We start from the raw sequence: 21,948 nt of genomic DNA, 5'->3' as shown, positions 1-21,948 counted from the left end.
AGTAACAGATCTCCGGTCGACCCCTCATCTCAACACGCAATGATACGAGCGAGACGCCCTTGTGTAAGGTAATGATGCAAGATTTCTGCTCGCTCACCACAGAACCGGGCCTGTTTGCAGCACACAGAGTCTTTCAGAAGCAGATTACCATTTGGGCCACCACGAGGGGAAAAAGGGGGGAGAGAGTCGGAAACAAAGCCTCTATAGTTGTCTCAAGCCTGGCTATGAGAGTTATGTAATTTGACTGGCAAGGCAGCGTTTCCCCATCAGAGAGCTGCAGACTAATCCCGCTCCGGGACGAAGCTATGCTGGAAACAGCAGAGGCACAGAAAAACACGCTTGTAATGAGCTGAGGCATGGCAGAGGGCTTCCTTTCATATGCAGACGTGCCAAACGCCGCCCCTTTTCACAGCCGGCAGATATTGCTGCAAATATTATCAGATCTGTGGTAGGTGGTGCACAGGCTTCCAAGGACAAATGGAGGAAGAGCTGGCTAGCGCGAGCGCCTCTGCTAACCATCGCACAGCGGTTGGATTTAGAGCGGTTAAAAATAAGATCTGATTCGGATTTACTGCTCTGGGTGCCTGGAAACCATGTGACTGCCATCACATGAGGAGGAACAGAGGGGACGGGGGGACGAAAAACACACACACAGCACTGCCGGCATAATGAGCTTTGTGATCAGTCTCCTTGGTTTCCACTGACGGTAAGCAGATACGGTCCGATTTCAGAGGTAAACATCAGATCTCCGCTCTACAGAGGTCTAAGGGGACAAAATCATTAGGGAGGAAACGTAAGAAATGAACAGGGTACAGGAGGCTAAAAAAGTAGCTTAACTGCTGTTTAATATCTATAAGAAATTTTGCAATCATACATTTGATTGAGATGCATAACGCTACATTACACAGGGACTGCGTTGCTAAAGGAAAGACAGCGTTTCTACAAAGGTGTAGACTGCTGCTGCTCACTGATGAGGGGGCATGGACGCCAAGCTGTTTGCTAGAAAGGGAGTTTGGATTAGACACCGAAAGCTCACTGCAAGCGGTGACCCATTTTCAAAACAAGCTCTTCACACACAAATAAATATATATACACACAGAGAGGCAAAATCCACACTCAAAAACAAAGAGCCCTTAACAAAGAAGGCAGCAGGCAGGGCCCGGGCATGCAGTAAGCCCTGTTCTTAATGCACACATTCCAGAGCTAAGCACTTAGCCATCCACCCGCCTGTTGGTACTAGCAGAGCACCGATAAACTCAACGGCATCACATTCACATAAAAGCCACATGTTCTAACATATATACGCTATTTAACCAACGAGAGAAGAGTGATCTCAACATGTCCATTTACTTTTTTCACACTTACTATAAACAAACAACCAAACCTAACTCCAAAGAACAGCATCGTGACCTAGTCCTCTATTACATTTCCACGTGTTACATAAGCCAAACGTCGCTTCATATAAAAAAGGGGAAGCATTCGGCAACAGTCATTCTTCAAGCTACAAACAAAAAAGGTAGTCAGGATTTACCGATTCCATGGCCGTCTTCAGAGAGGAAAGATTAAAATCCAGCTAAAAATGCTGAAGATGGGGTTGCAAAGTGTGACGAATCCTAAAAAAAAGAAAGGAGAGACAAAGGTTAGTTTTATAAATGCTGACATTTCAAATATCTTACAGTACAAACGCAAACGTGGTAATTCACCAAAATATCTTTGCCAAAGTTACAGTTCTGCACCTTGTTAGCAAAGGTTCATCAGAGTTTCAGGGACAGTTGGAGAGCTCTCAAGGCTATCATCTAGGACACGACGGACACATTTATTTGATAATTGCTTTCAAGAAACCCGTGCGAAAGAAACAAGGAAATAGAGACTGTCTTTCTACGTTGAAATCTTTAAATATTGTGTGCATTGATCCTCGTACTGTTTTGAGTGTCCTGCTCCAAGCTTTCCATTTTAAAATGGTTTGTCAAGTTTAAAATAGTCAAACTTTAACTAGTCAAGCAACACGCCACCTAAACAGTTTGAAAAACACATTGTCTTTTCAAAATATACCCATGATCTCAAAATGGCCAAATATCAGCCAATTCACTGGTATCAGTGGAAATCACAGTAAAGATTGGTGGCCATGTTAAGGGTAGTCCTCAACCTAGAAACCCTGAGGATTCTCCCAGCCAGAATGTGCAATATTGGATTAATCCAGAGTGGAAAAAACTCCACTTTAATGGCCCTGCAAAATGAGTCTGTAATCCTACCAAGAAAATCTTCTAAATACACAGAACGCAGGTCATCTAGACATGGCCAAAAACATCCTAAGCACCTGGTTTAAACATCACAAAGGTCCACCAGGTTATGTGGGGATGTGCAAAATATATCTCTATGTAAAAATATCTACGAATAACATGTACGGAATTAAGACAAAACAAAATGGCTCTTAAATATATGACAAAACCAGTTTGAGATGAAATGGAAAAGCATTCAGTACTAAAAGCTCCCCAGACCAGTTTGCTGTCCTCATTAGATGGCTAGAGGTGAGGTAGTCTCTCGCTCTTTCTATCTATCTCTCCAGCTATACTCAGAGTCATGCTCGGCTGACCTTAAAAGGAAACTCTGGGCCTGAGGACAGCTAAAGCTCTTTAAATCACCAGTCAAAGGGCTGTTTATTTGGCAGTCTGAAAAAGATGCTTTTACAATTATTTGCAAGCAAAGGAAAGAAACACGACTGCAGAGGATGGGCTCGCCACATCCTGACCATCAAACTACGAACATTACCACAGAACAACCAAAACATGCAGACCCTGCTCGACACATAAGAGCACTGAGAGCAAAAGAGAAAACAAGTTAAGTATGCAGACGACAGTAAGCGTCGTCTGCAGAGAAAACAACTGATCAAAGGTTCTAGACTAGGCAGTCTATAATTTGTCAGCATCACAATCCTAACAAGAAACACCTCTTTGTGCAAAAATACCAAGACATCAAACTGCAAGACTTGCTAGAGATCCAACAGAACGCAAACCTTAGGCAGTGTAAAGACCATGTTTAAAACAGGATTTACTCACTTCCACATTTGTCAAATTTATAATCCAAATAATGTGGTGAACGGTAATAGCATCGTCTACAGTTCAGATAACACTGTTGCTTTGCTGTTTATCTTGGAACCTCGATCTGCAGGAATATCTTGAGACAATTTATTGTTTGGATTGTTCTTCAGACCAAAATTATATTTGCCTATTTATGTACACATTACACGTCTATAAACAAAATCGTATTTATTCTGGCTTAACATTGACTCAAGAGAAAAGGCTAACTTAACTCAGGTGCCATCCTGCTAACCAACTATGAATCCAGTTATACCTGTGGCCAGTTGCATAAACTGTTTAGACTAATCTTACAGGTTAGACATCTAATTTGTTTCTTCAATACAGAGGACTTCTTTAATTCAGTTAAACAAAAAGGAAGAAGGTTAAACTTTTACAGTCCTATCTCATTGCTAATCAGTGAGACTAGGGCCCAGTTTCACAGACACAGCTTTGCTTATGCCTTAGTTGAATTAAGATATTTACAGTATCTCGCTTTTATAAAAATGCATTAGAAAATACATGACTGGTGTGCATCTCAAGACAAAACAATGGCACTTATATATTTTAAGATATTCAGTTAAAACAGGTCACACCTCATTCTAGCCTTAAGCCTTGTCTGTGAAACCGGGCCTAGATGTCTTAACTGAGCGGCTAAATTTATGCAACTGCCACTAGGGGTATAACAATACATTGATGTGGATCGACATATCGATCAATTTTCTAACGACACGATGCATTGATGCTATATGACAATCTCTGTGTCCCCATTTCACGCAACGGCTGTATAAGTTTGTTTTTGTTTTTCAATTTTCACTGTATTCTTTTTGCCATGGAGCGCCGTCACTCCAAGAATCCTGATCCTGGCTGCAGCTTCTCGGTGACGCACTGTTTCCATTCATTCCTAATTTGTCTTGCCAGTTTGCAAAGTTAGCAACTCTTTCAATAGTTTGTGACTTTTGTTCAGTAGAGGTACCTATAGACAAACTTAGCGTCTTTTTGGATAAACCTTAGCTTTCATTCAGTGGGATATTGTCGATATTACTACTGCCCTGCGAGGAAAGGGTCCAGATATAGTTTTCGATCTCTCTTTAATAAGAATCTCTGAAGAAGCAAAATCCCCTCCATGATAAACAATTTCTCTGAAATAACTTGAAACTGACAAAAGTAATTGGCATTCCAAACCATTGTTTATTCCATATTTAATAGATAGTTAGCTTTTGATTTTATATTCAACATAATATTGTAAATAATAAAACAAATGAAAATGTCATGGACAAAAATGATGGGACCCTAACCTAATATTTTGTTGCACAACCTTTAGAGGCAATCACTGCAAGCAAAAGTTTTCTGTAGCTCTCAATAAGACTTCTGCACCTGTTAACAGGTAGTTTGGCCCACTCTTCTTAAGCAAACTGCTCCAGCCTTCTCAGGTTTGATGGGTGCCTTTTCCAGTCTGCAAGTTTCAGCTCTTTCCATAGATGTTTGATAGGATTCAGATCAGGATTCATAGAAGGCAACTTCAGAATAGTCCAATGTTTTGTTCTTATACATTCTTGGGTGTTTTTAGCTGTATGTTTTGGGTCATTATCCTGTTGGAGGACCCATGACATGCGACTGAGACGGAGCTTTCTGACACCACGCAGTACGTTTCGCTCCAGAATGCCTTGATAAGTCTTGAGATTTCATTGAAAGCCTTTACCTTAACCATGATTTTCTATTATTTTCTTTCTGAGCTCCTCAGACAACTCTGTCCTTTGCATTCTCTGGTCCATGTTCATTGTGGGGCACACAATGATACCAAACAGCACAGTGACTACTTTTCTCCATTTAAAAAGGCTGAATGACTGATTACAAGGTTGGATACATGTGTGACACTAATTAAAGAAACTCATTAATTAGAAAAGATAATACATAATTGGATTATAGTAATATTTCAAAGGCGAACCTACAAGTGTCCAGGCCATTTTAAATTCATATAAACAAAGTCAGAAACACTGAAAATCTGAGTGGTTACAAGAGACGGATGAGATTTTCCTCAAAGACCATTTGTGACTGGAACACTGGAAACAGATCTTATGACCACATGAAGAGGTCCTGAGTTTTTACAAACGACCAATGTTCTCAACTAAACCAACAGTCATACAAACAGACAAGAAATGTAATATGGCGTCCCCTTTGACTGAGGGTACGTCTCATGCAAACCTTACCTCAATTCTACTTCATAGAAAAAGAGAAAATAGCCAGTCACAAATCAAAGCAAGTTTACAATGCAAAGATTCATTAATATTTTTTTGTGCATTTTTGCCATACAGTTAAAGCTCAACAAACATCTCATATCGTGGTAAGATTATCATAATGCTTCTGCTGGTTGGAGGTTAGCTTACTTGTAGTTAACTTTAAGGACTGTAGTCGAAAACTGTCAGCAGCTTGCTTGCTAGCATATTAGCCCCAATGTTACAAGTAAAGTTTAATTTTTCCTGTTTCAGAGAATTTCACACTGTGCTTGGGGTGGAGAAGGCGGCAGCCCTCAAACACTGCAGCGTGATTAAGAGCTACGTTACTCCGCCCCGATCACAGACAGCACCGTGCACTACAGAGAGAGAGAGGCGCAATTCAGACAACGCCTCAACGGATGGATACATACACACAAAGTTGTTCAAATACCGGTTTTGGCAAGTATTCTGGTAAACACAGTGGGTTATGTCTTAAGTTATTTAATGTTAGTCTTAAATAATACCTGCTTCTGTCTGCTAATCATCTGTATTTAACTGCAGTAAGCATTATTGTGTTTTACACTTAACATTTCTTACTTTCTTGACCTACGTTACTTTCTTGATGATGTAGGCTGTTCATCTATGCTCATTTGTGTAATTGGTCTTGTTTTATTACTGACTTTAGCAGTTAAGCTAGTAGTTTATACAACTTTATTTGCTGATCCGAAAAATTATCCGATCTGTGACTCAAAAGCTGTATCCAAAGCGTGAGTTTTGTGATCCGTTGCAACACAAGTTTTGGTTCTTTTACCCATTTGTGTAAGTGTAATTGTTTTAATGTGTATCGAATATTGGAATAATAGACGGCATTGAAGATGAAGGCACTACTAAAAAGCTAACCATGAATGTTTCTTCGGTTTAGTAAATTGACGTCTGATCGCTGAACAAAATTCGAATTAGAAATGTTGTGGAAAAACCCGTATTGGTCGATCTCTACAAATGAACCCATTTGCCTTCTCCCAAATGTAGTGGATGTCTCCCCAATTAACACACCAATGCGGAGTTGATTCAGGTGTGTCATATTAGAAAAAGCCGACACTAGTCTCTACCAAGCGTTGAGTAGGCGGTTGGCCAAGGAAATCATTTTTGGGAAACATGAAAAGTGAGATATTTGCTTTTCAAATGTCGTGAAATACACTGAAAAGTATCCAGAAATAATTATACGCAAGTATAGAACAGATACTCAAAAGGTTTACTTAAGTACAGTACTCAAGTAAATGTACTTCGTTACTTCCCATCTCGGAACTAAAAATGACCTAAATCAGGGTATTTTGCCTATTATTTACTTTGCAAAGTGCAAACGCCACAAAATGGGTATTACTCATATAGTCTTTGTGTCATTTAAAACTCCTCTCCCCTTTAAACTTTAAAACTGCGTGGCTTGAAGAGATGCATGCAAAACACGTCTTGACTTAAAAAATGTGCAACTTGTGTCGCAATATATATATATTGCTTATACTGTTTGATTGATTGTTTTTGCATGAATCTAACCAAATATTAATGGTTGGAGGTACCGCATATGTAAAAACTTACCAAACGTAAACCAAAATGCCCAGACAAACATTGGAAAAAGCTATTGGTCAAATGAAAAACATCAAAACATAAGAGCTTATTTTTTGGATTTTTATCTTGACATTAAAAAGCAAAAGCATGTTCATGACAGATTTTGTGAGATACACTCAAAAATAGCCTGCGGAAAAACTGAGAACAAAGCTAAATAAACCACATTTATATGTTATACTATCGAGTCCAGTGGCAGTTTGATGAAAAGAGCTGCCAAAGGGCTCCAAAGCACCCATCTGAGCAGTTAACAAATGTCTACCAACACACTCTCGACAGAAATCTAACCGTCGATCACAAAAAACATTCCCACTAGGGTTGGGAATCGAAATTCGATTCCAATTCTGGAATTGGATCCATAAGAAAGGAATCGGATCCTTTTTATAAAATTACTGTTTCGATTCCGGATCGCACGATCACATCATTTTCACATCATCTGTCAAGACCTGAGTCACCGGACTTGACATATCAATCTGCGAGGACCTTCCGCTCGAATACTAAAAGTCACTTAACACTATGGACCGTGGAAGGCGCTCAAGTTTGGCTGCTTTTTTGCGAAATCTCAAAAAGACAAAGCTAAGTGAACTTATTGTGACAAACTATAATGTTCCAAGAAGAGGGGCACCAGCAATATGGCAAAGCATAATGCACCCCGTTTGATGCCTTGTGCATCCCGAGAGCCCACACTGCCGACTCCGAGTGCTCTTCATGACACTAGTGTATGCACCAATGGTGCTAGATGTAGGACCCCTTGTTTCAAAATGAAGGCTCGTAGGGAAAAAACTGTGTGAAAAAAGTGTGACAGATCGATCACAACATTTATAGTGAATGGGCTGCATCCATTTTCTGTTGTTGCGTCACCATCATTTAGTTAGTGTTGTGTTACATCACGGGCCAGTTAAAATTATTTAAAAATAATTTTGAGCTAGCCAAGCCATGTTTGTTTATTTTCAGAGCAATGACAAGCGTGCTCAACCCAAGTTTTTATGTAGCCTCCTTTGTTGTGTCATCTGGCTTGACTTTTATTGCTTTTTCACCACTTGAAACTACGAATCGTTAAGAATCGGAATCCATAAGCAGAATCGAATTTGGAATGGAAATCGGTAAATTTAAAACAATGCCCAAACCTAATTCCCACATGCCATAGAGTCAGCGACCCAATAGAAACCGCATTTCCTTGGCTAAAAGCTGCAATGCATGTTTGATGTGCTCTAGCGATGAAATTACCTCTAAGAACGAGACAAAACTCATCGCCACATCAGGTTACAGTTAAAGCCGTTCAAATGCAAGTATGTAGCAAAGATAGGCATGGGCAGGTATGATATTTTGACGGTATGATATACTTTAGCAACCCTATCACGGCTTCACGGTATTGCAATTGCAACACTAAAATGTGTTATTTTCAAACAAACAACAACTTTTCAACTGGACACAAATACATTATATTTTTTACCAACATTCATAGAACATACATGTCAGGCAAGCCTTAAATGATGATGCTCTTTCCAAAAATGTATTTGTCATAGCCCATATAAAAGGCCTAAACCTCAAACATTGCATAACACAACTTAATTATTTATTTTTGTGTAAACAATGCTCATACCTTTGAAACCATGACTCTTTCAAACCTCGGTATACCTTGAAACCGGTATTCGGCCCATGTCCAAGCAAAAGCACACAGAACTTGGGAGGGGCTATTGTACTTTTGCCAGCACATGAACAGCTGCATGGGTGGGCAGTTGGAGAATACATTGTTTTGGTCTAGGCTGTTGTTATGTGTCCATGGTCAGGCCTTTGGCTTTTGTAAACACACAGAACTATATGGGGACATGGGCATTGCAGGATTATAGAAGAGACACATGCTTTATTACAAGCCTGAGGGCACAGCCATCCTTTATATCACCTCACTTCTGATAGAGGTCTTCTCTCTGCTATTCCCCAGGGCGTTGGGTTACAGGAAGCGCCACCACTTCCACAACTCAGTCTGCTCCATTTATATGGGAAAATCGGGCCCTGGGAGTGAACCTCCCCCCGCCCTATGTCACAAAGTGCCTCTCTCATCAGAAAACATTGCCTCTCTTATCTCACCACATGTCTGACCGTGGTAATGCGTTCTCTAAATACAAAACAAAAGGCAGAATGAACAATCGCTGTAAACCTGTGGATAGGAGAAATAACGCACAAACATGTAGGGCAGTAGCTATCGATTATTTTAGTAATCGAGTATTCTACAAAGTTTTCCATCGATTGATCAAGTGTTCGGATAGTAAGTACTTTTATTTATTATAGAGCAATACTAAATATACAAGAGAAAATAGGACAGGTCTCTTCAAATGAACAACGAATTTGTATTGTTTTTCGGATAGAAAATTGTATTGCTGAAATTGCATACATCCATATCTGTGAAAATTGAACCCATTTAGTACATTATATTGCCATATTACATAAAAAATGCAATATTATACTAAATCTATAAATAAGAAACAAATAAAAATAGAAAGAATAATTTCAAAGGTAAATAACTAACTTAGTTAGTTTAGTTTTTAACATTTAGTTCATTCACTCAGACACGCATAACAGCCAGATGCCATGTTTAAATAACAGGATTGTTTATCTATATAGACTCAGTGCAGCTGGAAAACAAGTTTCACTCATAAAATAGACTAAACTAAGTAAAATAGTGGCGCGCCATTGATTAACGTCACACAGAAACAAGCACAGCGACAAACTCACTTCACACAAACAAGACGCCAAATTATATTTTTAGTTGCCACATTTTTAATTGACGTACTTTTAGTTATCCTGTTGATAGCAGATTTGGTTCTGCTTATTTAAAAAGAGACAGAGAAGCTTTGTCATTGACTGATGCTAAGACGACTAAATCCAATACACAAGACTAAATATTAACTCTGATTTTAGGGCTGCAACAACGAATCGATAAAATCGATAAAAATCGATTATTAAAAATGTTGGCAACGAATTTCATTATCGATTCGTTGTATCGCGCGACTATAACGCGCGCCGCATGTTTGAGTGGCGTGAGCGTGGCGTTTCTGTTGCGTGTCAGCTCTGTGGCGGCTGCGTCGTGTTTTCTGTATCTTTGCACACCAGCACCGTGCCTGACGCGGCGCTGGCGCGCTGCTGCTGCTATAGGTGACATAGAGGGAGGCCGCCGACAGACAAGGGTCTTTTATTCACGACAAGTTTAAACTTTTTTCACATAACCTACACCTTCCAAAATCCGAAAAATGAGTAAGTAGGCTGTCTGTTTATTTAAATAACATTTCCAAATGTTTTGTAGCTTTATTTCCTGATGTTGGACCGTCACTCAGATGACACACTAGACTACGTTGTTATTGTAGTGTGTCATATTTTTTTCCATTTTTAATCACATTGTTAAGAGCATAAAAAACAAAAATAATTCAGTCACCAATACATTTTGGGGTTTAATACGAACCACAATTCGTATTAAGATGATTCTCAGATATGTTATTAAAGATGTAACGTAATCAATTGATGCACGTGTTTACTTTATGCAATATGTGTTTAAGATGGACATAAATTAATATTCCCATTCAATGTATCTTTTCATTGGATATAGCCTAAGCATTTTCTTGGAGGAAGATTTTATGGAAAAAAGTAGTTAATTGGAGTATTCATTTGCAACATTTTAGTAATAATATCTCATACTTTATTGAAATAAATTATACATTAATATTCCTATTTTCACTTGTTGTTTCTCCAAAAATGCATTATAAACATGATTTAAGTCCTGATGTTTTCTACAGTGGACATGTAAACCCCGTAACGTGTAGATGTTGGTTTAATGAAATTCAATTTGAAAATACGATCAAATAAATGATGATTAGCTTTCAAACATCAAAATGGCATTCATTAATATGTATTCGTGTACAAAATTACATATAAACATCTTTTCCTATTCTATTTTGCCTGGAAACGCTTCCAACACGCTTGCGTGTCTCGTGAAAAATAGGCGTCGATTCAATTCCTAGCATGCACGCGTTTTCCGTGCGGCTCGTCTCACGCAGGCAGTGTGCAAGCTCTAACCTGTTAACATGGGAGCCGATTTAAAAACGGTCACGCCAGGCTTCTGAGACGCTCACGCCACACATCTAGTGTGTCACAGGACTAAAAAAAGTTGATCGCGCCGCGCAGCATAGCGGAGAAAAAATAAATTAAAAAAGCAGAGCGGAGGTAGAGGAAAGACCATCAGAGAGACCCGAAAAAATTCCAGAAAAAAAAAGCAAACCATGAGAGGCTTCTTGATGGGAAATGCATCATGTAAACCACAGCAAGCTGTAATAATAATATAATAAGTAATAATAAAGCTTTTGAAATATGTTTTGCAATGTCAGTTCTATTTTTCAATAAAGGGTTGAAAATGAATGCTTTTAAAAATTTGTATCCGATTCATCGATTAATCGAACAAATAATCGACAGATTAATCGATTATTAAAATAATCGTTAGTTGCAGCTCTATCTGATTTCATTTGAACCAACAGAAAAGGTGCATGTAAAGAGCATATTCATATATTATATATACTGCATGTAAGAGTAAACAACTTATTGCTTATAGGGTGTAATGCAAAAATAACTTAATTACTTTCATAGTATAATAACAAGTAGTAAGTAGTGCAGCACAGTTTGTCTAGCAGTTGTGAAGTTGATGTCTTTAGAAGCATAAATCGTTTTTTAGTCAACTTATTTGTTGACCAGTTTTGATCTGTGCGATAAATAGTAAAAGTTCTGAACTATTCTATTGCGTTTAAATGTTATAGTAAATACTATTTACAATATTTAAAATATTTATATGTTGATATATAAAATATTGAATTTAATAGATTCAATAGCTCTCACATTGCCCCACAGCATCATTAACATAGTGTAAATTAGTGTACAATGTTATATCATTTTTTTTTCCGATTTAGTTTCCATTTAATTCATTAAACATATTTAATATTGGGGCATCAAAGTTATCTGAACTTTTTAAAAGGTAACACAATAGTTACTTTCCCTGGCAATTAGTTACTTTTACAATGCTGAAACTCAGTTAATAACTCAATTACTTTTTGTGAGAAGTAACTAGTAACTATAACCAATTACTTTTTAAAGTAACGTGCCCAAAACTGGTCTCAAGTAATAGACAGCTTAATTACGTTCCCCAAACTTGTGCGTGGTTAGTTTAGTTTTAAATGTCTCAAATATCACATTGTTTGTGCTAATAGAGTGTTCACACCAAACGCAGTAAATCGCGCTATTCGCGTGTAGTTGGACGCTTTAACATTTTGAGTTTACACGCATCGTTTGCACGTGAAATACGCTTCATTAAAGAAGCAAATTTGCGTCATGGGAGGGGCTTCTGCCGTTTGCTCACGGTCCTACTATAGCAAGCTCCTTATCGGTCAACGCGTCGCGAATTTAAAGTTCAGATTTTTGAACTTGCGCGAATCATTCACGCGAATCGCACCGCAAGGTCATCGCGTCTTTGCATTGACTTAACATGTAAATAACTCTCGCTTAACGCTTCATTCGGGCTTGGTGTGAACACACTATGAGGCTCACTAAAATCTGTTACTGCAAACAGCACATCATAGTAATACGCTCATGTTGTGTGTATATTTGTAAAAACAAGCGCTGAAATCCGCAGAATTCAATGGAGTTTTCTGCAGAGATCTGCGGTCGCTTATTCCATGCTGCCTTATCGTGCTCTGGTGCGCTGATTGTTTTAAAAACAGAGCAGAGCGCTGGCACCCCTGCTACAAGGAAACAATTTAAAAACAAGTAAATTAGCATGGTCGCGGGTGGCGATCTCTGCAAAAGATATAAATCGCAAATGAATTTTTTAGTCGCAAATGCCGACCGTTTTAGTCAGACAGTAGACGGTCTGGAGCACTGCAAGCAGCTCTGTTTAATGCCCAAAAAAATTGCCTCTATGATTTTCTGTATTCAAGCTACTCGAGGAATTGTTCCAGACCTTCAAACACAGCTCTTTAGGAGACACAGAACCATATAGTGTGCATGAGTCTTCTCTGGTGTCTCCCATCTGCATTTGAAAGCCAGCGCTGCGCATCACAGAAGCCTAATATAACAGAAAGCAACAGCCTGCTGGATTTCAAGCATCAAGTATCTGCGACGGCAGCTTGCTTATTGTAATATCTTAGCCAGGCAAATTAAATTCAGCCATCCTATCTGTCCTATACACTGGAGAGGAACCTGACACTATCTTCTGAGGAGCAAGGATGAGCCAGAGAATGTAAAAAGGCATGTAATAAAGTAGCAAAAGCTGCTCTCTGCTCCTCTTCAAAGACATCTACATTATTGATCCCACTGGCTTCTGCTGGGACCTTTCAACCTCCCATTCACATGAGATATCAATCCCATAAACATGGGCAAAGGGACAGAAACGTGTACGGCGTCTCACAGCACAACAGTTCCACATTTATTAAGCAGTTATAGCTAAACTGATGTTACAATACAGCTATTAAAAACCAATAACATCTCGCAGCTTGCTCATACAGGACTAGAACCAGTAACCTTCCAGCTATAAACTTGAGTCTGCATGCTTGTTAGACACAGGGCAGTTTTTTTTCAAGTTCTCGCGCATGTGTGATCTGCCAACTTGGATTTTGTTCTAGTTGATGAACATTTATGTAATGTTATATTTACATCGTGTTGTGAACATGATGAAAAGTGTCCTTAATACAAAATAAAAGCATATTAAGAGTATATTAGTTTTGCTTTAACACCATAAATAATAAAATATATACTTTTTCATACAAAATGACATGAACGTTTTCTGTTGGTTCAAATCAATTCAGTCGGGTGTATTCATAGTTTAAACTGTATGTAAGAGTAAACAACTTATTGCTTATAGCGTGTAATGCAAAAATAACTTAATTACTTTCATAGTATAATAACATTTATGTAATGGTTATATTTACATCGTGTTGTGAACATAATGAAAAGTGTCCTTAATACAAAATAAAAGCATATTAAGAGTATATTAGTTTTGCTTTAACACCATAAATAATAAAATATATACTTTTTCATACAAAATGACATGAACGTTTTCTGTTGGTTCAAATCAATTCAGTCGGGTGTATTCATAGTTTAAACTGTATGTAAGAGTAAACAACTTATTGCTTATAGCGTGTAATGCAAAAATAACTTAATTACTTTCATAGTATAATAACATTTATGTAATGGTTATATTTACATCGTGTTGTGAACATAATGAAAAGTGTCCTTAATACAAAATAAAAGCATATTAAGAGTATATTAGTTTTGCTTTAACACCATAAATAATAAAATATATACTTTTTCATACAAAATGACATGAACGTTTTCTGTTGGTTCAAATCAATTCAGTCGGGTGTATTCATAGTTTAAACTGTATGTAAGAGTAAACAACTTATTGCTTATAGCGTGTAATGCAAAAATAACTTAATTACTTTCATAGTATAATAACATTTATGTAATGGTTATATTTACATCGTGTTGTGAACATAATGAAAAGTGTCCTTAATACAAAATAAAAGCATATTAAGAGTATATTAGTTTTGCTTTAACACCATAAATAATAAAATATATACTTTTTCATACAAAATGACATGAACGTTTTCTGTTGGTTCAAATCAATTCAGTCGGGTGTATTCATAGTTTAAACTGTATGTAAGAGTAAACAACTTATTGCTTATAGCGTGTAATGCAAAAATAACTTAATTACTTTCATAGTATAATAACATTTATGTAATGGTTATATTTACATCGTGTTGTGAACATAATGAAAAGTGTCCTTAATACAAAATAAAAGCATATTAAGAGTATATTAGTTTTGCTTTAACACCATAAATAATAAAATATATACTTTTTCATACAAAATGACATGAACGTTTTCTGTTGGTTCAAATCAATTCAGTCGGGTGTATTCATAGTTTAAACAATCTTTTTATTTAGCCTTTAAAGTCCCCATGAAACACAAGTTGTTATTTGACGTCTTTTCCATATCGTGACGTGTATCCGAGTAAAACAGCTTCTGAAATTTGATCAAATGTAGGGCGGGCCTGATTTTGCCTTTTCCTTTTTGTTTGGTCTGTTGTAAGTTGGGCCTGGAGGGGAGGGCTAAAATGCCTGGCCATTGAACAGTCAGTATAGTCCTTCCCCCTTTTTGTTGCTCACGTCGTGTGGAGAAGAGTATTTATTGAGAGGGGGAGAGGAGCTTAATGTTTTTCTTTAAAATTTTCTTTTTATTTATAATAATTACTGCAACACTTTGTAAAACACTTTAAATGTTCCTGTTTGATTTCATGGTGACTTTAAAGCTTCTGTGTAGGCTCTGCCCCCTTTTAAATGAACCAAACCATTATCACCTGCAGTTAAATGCAGAGACAGGTTGTATTTTACAGAATTCTGCAGATTTTTACAAAGTTTTAGCATCGAATTAACAAAAAGTAATTTCTGCGAGTTAAGTCTATTTACTTAAAGTATTTGTAAGAAATACAGCTATTTTAGGGAAACATTTCAATAACTGAATTGCAGGCCAATTTAAGGTGTGACCCTAACTGTTCTGCTGTCAGGGTCTACAGTGCTCCTAGTAAATAAATTGAGTCTGTAGCCCTGTAGACATGATCGTTTAGTGCTACTAAACATCTTTAAACGTAGCCAAAACCTGCAGGACGGACGGACAGGGGTTTTGACTCGGGCAAGCTCATGGAGAGGGTGAAGGTGCGCAGATTAGTGCATCTGGCATACATATAGCTCAGCTTTGCAACAGCCTACACTGCTGAAAACAAGCCAATCAATGAGAAGAGAAATTATAAAACAAGAGCAAAATATGAGGAAAAAACCCCTCATGGTTAGTGGATCGAATATAAAATATGTGATAAGACAGACAACTGCAGAAGAAGAGGTGGTTTAATAAAGAACACCACCACTCCTGACACAGTTCACAGTGAGGCTTTTACAGCACAGCCGTGCTCGGCTCAATCGCTCACCAAACACCCAACATTCTCCTGTTGTCAAGGCAACCGTTTTTCTGGACTACAGGAAGAGAAAAAAAGCCTCCTACATTCCTGGAAATTTAGACACATGGGCCTAATCCTGTGATTTATCTTGGCCGCTTTTGTGCGTAGTACAAAAACTGCATTTCTATAACCGTCTTATGATGTAACCTTGATATAACCGTTATATACTCATAACATGACATTATTCCTTGTTTCCATAGCAATACAAAAACTAGCATTTTTTTTCTGTACTCATGTAACAGAATATCTGTACTGTCATAAGGTCTTTAGGTTGAGCTTTAGCTTTTAATACATCTAAACATTATTTTCTCTCAAATGCATTAGTCTGCGGCAGAAAGTCTAATGAACCAAACTGAGCTCAGCTTCAGTAAATGTATGTGTCTAAAAACTAGGACTGGTCCGGATACCATTTTTGGAGCTTCGGTAGTAATCAACACAGAATATTCAAAGCTTTTATTATGTCGCGAACCGTTCATGCAACAGAACTCATGCATGGCTGTTGTGTTGCTGTGGACCCAAGGGAGTGCAGTGTCGCATTGTAGTGCGATATGGACAGGTGACACGTTCAGAATTAATAAACTTTGAATAATGTACAGAACAGCTCGAGCCGGAAGTGGCGTGCCTCACATTAAAATAGTTCTGTTTTGTTTTTAATGGGAAATTATATATCATTTAGTTTCTGTATCAAGTAAATTTAGAAAAAATAATTTGTAAGAAAGTGTTTTTTATTTGTGGTTCAGGTGCTAGCATAGTTTGATCGCCAACTGTGATGGAGTGCGGATTTAAAACATAACATGAAGGAGACTCTGTTTCAGCCATTGAAATAGTTTAGTTTTGATTTCAATTTCAAAACAAGTTTAAAACATAATTTTTGTCTTCTCTTTCAGATGAACTAAATCATGACGTTCAGTCATGGGCGACTCGTATTCAAGCGTGAATGAGAAAAAGAATATTTGAATCAAAATTGAAAATCTAATGCCAACACATCAAACGAATATTCAAATATTCTGGTCCAGCCCGATATTAAAAGGTTTCTATTTCAACAACAAAGTTTGAAAACACATCAATGACCCGTTTACTTGAGGGAAACATTTCTCACATATCTTCTTCTGTGTTCCGCGGAAGCAAATCACAGGTCTGCAATGACATGAGTAAATATTAAACTATAAACTCATTTCATGATCCTGAGGTATACAGACTGGAGTCTAACTGGATACCCTATAGTAGGTTTGGCATCAGATGATGGCTACAATGAAGTATTGCGATGTGTCGTTTTAAAGTGTGGCGCGTCTGGCACAAGTTGTGCTCTTTATACAGCACAAGCTGAGTTTATCAATTCCAGCGTGTTTCTTAACTGTACAGCAGAAGCTTCAGACTTTAACAGGAATAACGCTGTTTCATTCATTGCAACACACAAACTAATGTTCAGACCAAGCAATGACTGAATAAACATCGGAGCCAAGCACGGTGCAGTTGACGCTGATTTGATTTAATTCTCCATTTTTAATCTTCTCTCAGATCTATTTCACCTCCATTTCTGCTTTAAGAATGGACCCCCGTCCCATCCTCGCGACGCACGTTTTTTTAAATCAGAGTCTGCCTGATGAAAATGCACTTTTTTTAACCTTACCTGACCGACCAACGGATTAACCACATCGCCCGTGGGTATAACTTCAATCCGTGCATCACTGCTGTAGATAACTTACATTTGCATATTGGGTGAACTACTACCATAAAAAACGTTTTAATAAAATTGTGCAGCTAATATTTTTATTTTATAGAATCCTTATTAACGAAGCAATAAATGCAGTCAAGGCAATGATATATTGCGACTACAGTCATGGCTGAAAGGGTTGCTGGCACTCTGCTGCACATTATAGCAATGTAGCAGCCTTATGTACCATATTGTTTAATTAACTTTGGTAAGTAAATCTGATATAACATCTATGGTCAAATTTCTCAACTCAGGGAGGAGTACAACTCTGAATATTGGACAATAAATATGTGTGCTCTCTGAATGCTGTGGTTTACCCTCCATTAAAAAATACAAGGCTGCATCTGCATAGCTTTCTATCGTTGCATGTTACATAAACAACTGGAACAGAAAATGCTTAATAAACATTGTCTCTTCAAAAATAGGCAAAGAAAAGCAGGAGTACGAAGGCGTGAGCATCACGTTGAACAGCAGAGAGTGGGACGGAGTTTGTGAAATAGCCCTGTCTATTTAATGAGATTCTGGTACGAATGGGACTGCAGAAGCATCGAGTGGTGCATCAACACGGAGGCAGCAGGCTGACTAGCCAACCAATGATAAAAAAACTCAGCGCTGGTTAAGGTATAATGCTCAACAGCAAGGGCAGTGTTTGAAGGAGCAAACAAACTCGAAGAAAAAAGCTACCATTAAACTTCAAGTATTCCACATTTAACCTTCCTCACATTGTACCTAACAGGGTATAGCAGCTACGTGACACTTAATCTCCTCCTGTCAGCTCTCCTCCATCAACCAGGCCAAGGGAAGGCTTGTGGTAAATGGGTCAGAAAAGAGTTTCTGGTCCTGTCGCAAACTGTGACGGGCCAGAATCTCAAGCTAATGGTAGTTGATGAGCAGGGCAAACGAAAGGTTTCAGGAGCGTGTGGGCCGACAGTCACCTTTTCAAACACCCCCGTCTACGGCATGGCCTTTACGCCAAAACTAATCCCCTCCCATCAGGCAAGCACCGCACCACCCATCGCCAAACACACCCCAGTTCCCCATTTCTCTTTATTGGAAACCTGTCTCCCCAGGAGAAGAGGATATGCATGAATTAATGCCGAGCAGAATTACGGTCGAGTTAACGCAGGGGAAAATGAGTCTGGCGGTGGAAAGAAGGTTTGCTTGTACCACAAAAGTAGCCAATCAAAAAGTGATTCTGGACCAAAGGAAAGAGTGCTGTCAAACCCTACTAACTTAAAACATGGTGACATTAAACTCTCTTGCTTAAACTAAACCAAAATAGATCAGACTTGACAAAACACACATGGCCGATACATTACCATTAGAGGATTGAGCAAAATTAGTACATTCAAATCCAGGTTTGGATCCAGTTTGCAAATTTACCAATTTAATCCAACTCCCTTCAATTTCCAGTCATCTCACACATTGCATAATAATAACATGTACATTGCAAAAGGAGAAATGTCAACCTGAGAGATACCATGTATATCTAGGGCTGGGTATCGAGGTCGATACTCTTTAGGTACCGACCGAATTGCTTATTGAAAATAAGATGCTTTGTAAACCACGTGGAGACACAGATTGTCACTTGCGCTTCACCTTCTCCCTGAGCCACAGGAAGGCTTTATAAACACAATCATATATTCAAGGGGTTTTCCTGGCTCAAAATGAGGCAGAGGTGGTGCCAACCTGATCTTGTACACACGCACACACGTGTTGGCCTAATGTACTCTTAGGTGGCTTAACCCTCAACTTTACATATTAAAATATATTCAACGTTTTGAAAAAGCAGATGAAAATGACTATTAAGTTACATAAAATATTACTTTGATTCAACCAAACAGAAATGTTCTTAAATAAAATACTGGTTTTCAACAAACTTTTTTAACACACGATAGCCAACTAGATTAACCAGCAAAGCTCATTCACATCCTGCGTTCTCTTGTGGTTCACTGATCTTTTATATTCGCTAGTGACTGAAAAGTTTAAACGGTTTAAACAAATCGGTTCAAATGAGTCATTCTGATCGCGATGTGCGTTCGTTCATACTGACGCACTCGCTGTGAAACGTACAGTATAACGCTGATTCAACGAACCATCTGCACACCTCAAACCATTACATTACTAACATTCTTCCAAATATATTTCTCGGTGTTCATCGAAACAAAGGAATTAATATAGGTTTCAAACTATCTGAGGGTGAGAAAATACATATTTGGCTAAACTATCCCTTTAAGACTCACAGTAACGGATTAAGAAAATGTAAAGACATCCTATTTTTACATTTCTTTTTCAGAACAAAATTAACTTGTTTTAATTTACCTCAACAGTGTTTTATATTTTGCTTTATTTGTTTACAGAGGAGGCCAAAGCTCCCTTAAAAAGCAGTTTGCTGTGGAGGACAGAGATGACTGCCAGCAGCACTACAGAGAAGATTCAGATACATAAAACACTACAGAGTTCCATCTTTGCTGTCCTCATGAGTCCAGTAACATGTGATGCTGTCTGATGTGCCAGCACCATCCACGCCCTCAGAGCGTACATGTTCTACTGCTGGGGACATTATCAGTCAGGAGCACTCTTGTTTGTCTCCCGAAATAAGCAGACTTGCTTAGTGATTTAAAGAGCATCACACACTGACTAAAAACGGTTTATTTCACAATAAAAACATGATGTTGTTTAGATCGCCATCGCCGCAAACAATGATGTGACTGGTGCTAGCACAGCTGACCGGGCTAACATAACCACATCTGACACGCGATGCGTGACTGAGTTTATTTCGTTTAAAAAAGCAGTTAAGGAAATACGGTCTCTTGCCAACGAGTGATGTGGATGTTGTCACGTGACTGCATTTTGGTAAGTTTCAACTTGTTCGAACCAAAGCAATAAGTGTGGTGTGATAAGGAACATTGCATTGGCATTGGAATGGAATAACGCGTTCTGTCTGCAGCAGAATAAGAAAATCTGATGCAAAGCAGAAACCTATTCCTGAATTCAGAAAAGGTGCGTGTCAATGCCATATTAATATATCATATATACTATATTAAAGAGTGAACATTTTATTGATTATAGAAGTTTCAAGCGGAAAAAGAAGTGGTTGTGTTAATACGTTATTATGTTTGTAATAATGAAATTTTTCTGCATGTTCACAACACAATGTAAAGATAACTTCAAATTAAAGAATGCAAGATAATTTGCATATTGTTTCTTCTCGCTTTAACGGATTTCAAATGATCCAGTGGTTTCTCAAGTAACGGACAGATAGATTACGTTCCCTGAACTTCTCCGTGGTTAGTCTCGTCTCAAATATTACATGTTCATCCTAAGGCTCACTAAAATCTGTAACAGCAAACAGCGCATCATATAGTAATACGCTCATGTTGTGTTTGTATATTTGTCAATCTGCGGGCGCTTATTCCACGCTTCCAAAAAATAGAGATCAGAGCACTTTCTCGCACTGAAAACATTTGCTAGTTCGAGCTACTTCAGTGATCGCGGATCAGTTGACGGAATAGGCATTTGCTAATTATTTTACTCGCATGCTCTCAAAAGACGATCTTCAGTCAGTGCACTCAGGCAATGGACGCACGCGCACAAGGGACACAGCCGCCACTCAAACTGCTCGCAACAAGTGTCAGGAAAGGTTTACATTCCTTTTAAAAGATCGCCACTCCGAGGATAAACATTTCATTGTAAAGAGCGTCTTTCTGACAACTATTGTCTGTTGATTTCCTTACTGTTTACCATGGTGTTACTGTAGTAATCATGGTTTTGGGGCAAAGTTTTGTCAGAGCTCGTTATTCTTAATTTTTAACATATTTTTACATAAGACATGTATATCGGCTCAATATTGGTTATCGGTTTACTTGAACTGTAATAATCGATATCGGCCCTGAAAAACACGTCGTTTGTTATTTGGTTTGAGATTAATTTAGGCAGACTGAGAACTCGAAACGTGTGGCTCATGCATGCTACTTGGGTCTTTCAGCACTCTTACGAGCATTTGCAGTACATTCACAGACGGAAGTGCCGCTAATGTTTGAAACGTTGGAAACCAAACTAACGGTTCAAAACCATACTTGTATAAAAGTGACGCGAGCAATGTTATGAATTTTGACACCTTCTCCTTCATCGTCATTACAAGTGACAGGATAAACAGCTGCGGGCTGATTACGCAAACGACGCAGGCTGATGATGCAAACGTCCCACGGTTCCGACCCAAAAATAAAAATATGAACGCAGTCCAATGGGTGCTGGGGGAGGGAGGGAGCAATCGAACT

The 21,948-nt window shown here is 38.3% G+C and overlaps 1 protein-coding gene across 1 annotated transcript in view; it reads right to left on the bottom strand.

Annotated features, from left to right (window-relative positions):
- The window catches only part of ankrd11 (ankyrin repeat domain 11), a 96,051-nt gene that overhangs the window by 62,789 nt on the left and 11,314 nt on the right, over positions 1-21,948 (bottom strand). The window contains exon 2 of the mRNA XM_079461537.1: positions 1,532-1,613. The gene's annotated coding sequence lies outside the window, so the exon portion shown is untranslated. The remainder of the gene's footprint in view (positions 1-1,531; positions 1,614-21,948) is intronic.

Source organism: Barbatula barbatula (genome assembly GCF_947034865.1).
Source record: "Barbatula barbatula genome assembly, chromosome: 1".
Taxonomy (NCBI): Eukaryota; Metazoa; Chordata; class Actinopteri; order Cypriniformes; family Nemacheilidae; genus Barbatula; species Barbatula barbatula.
This window is presented reverse-complemented; position numbering and strand designations above follow the sequence as displayed.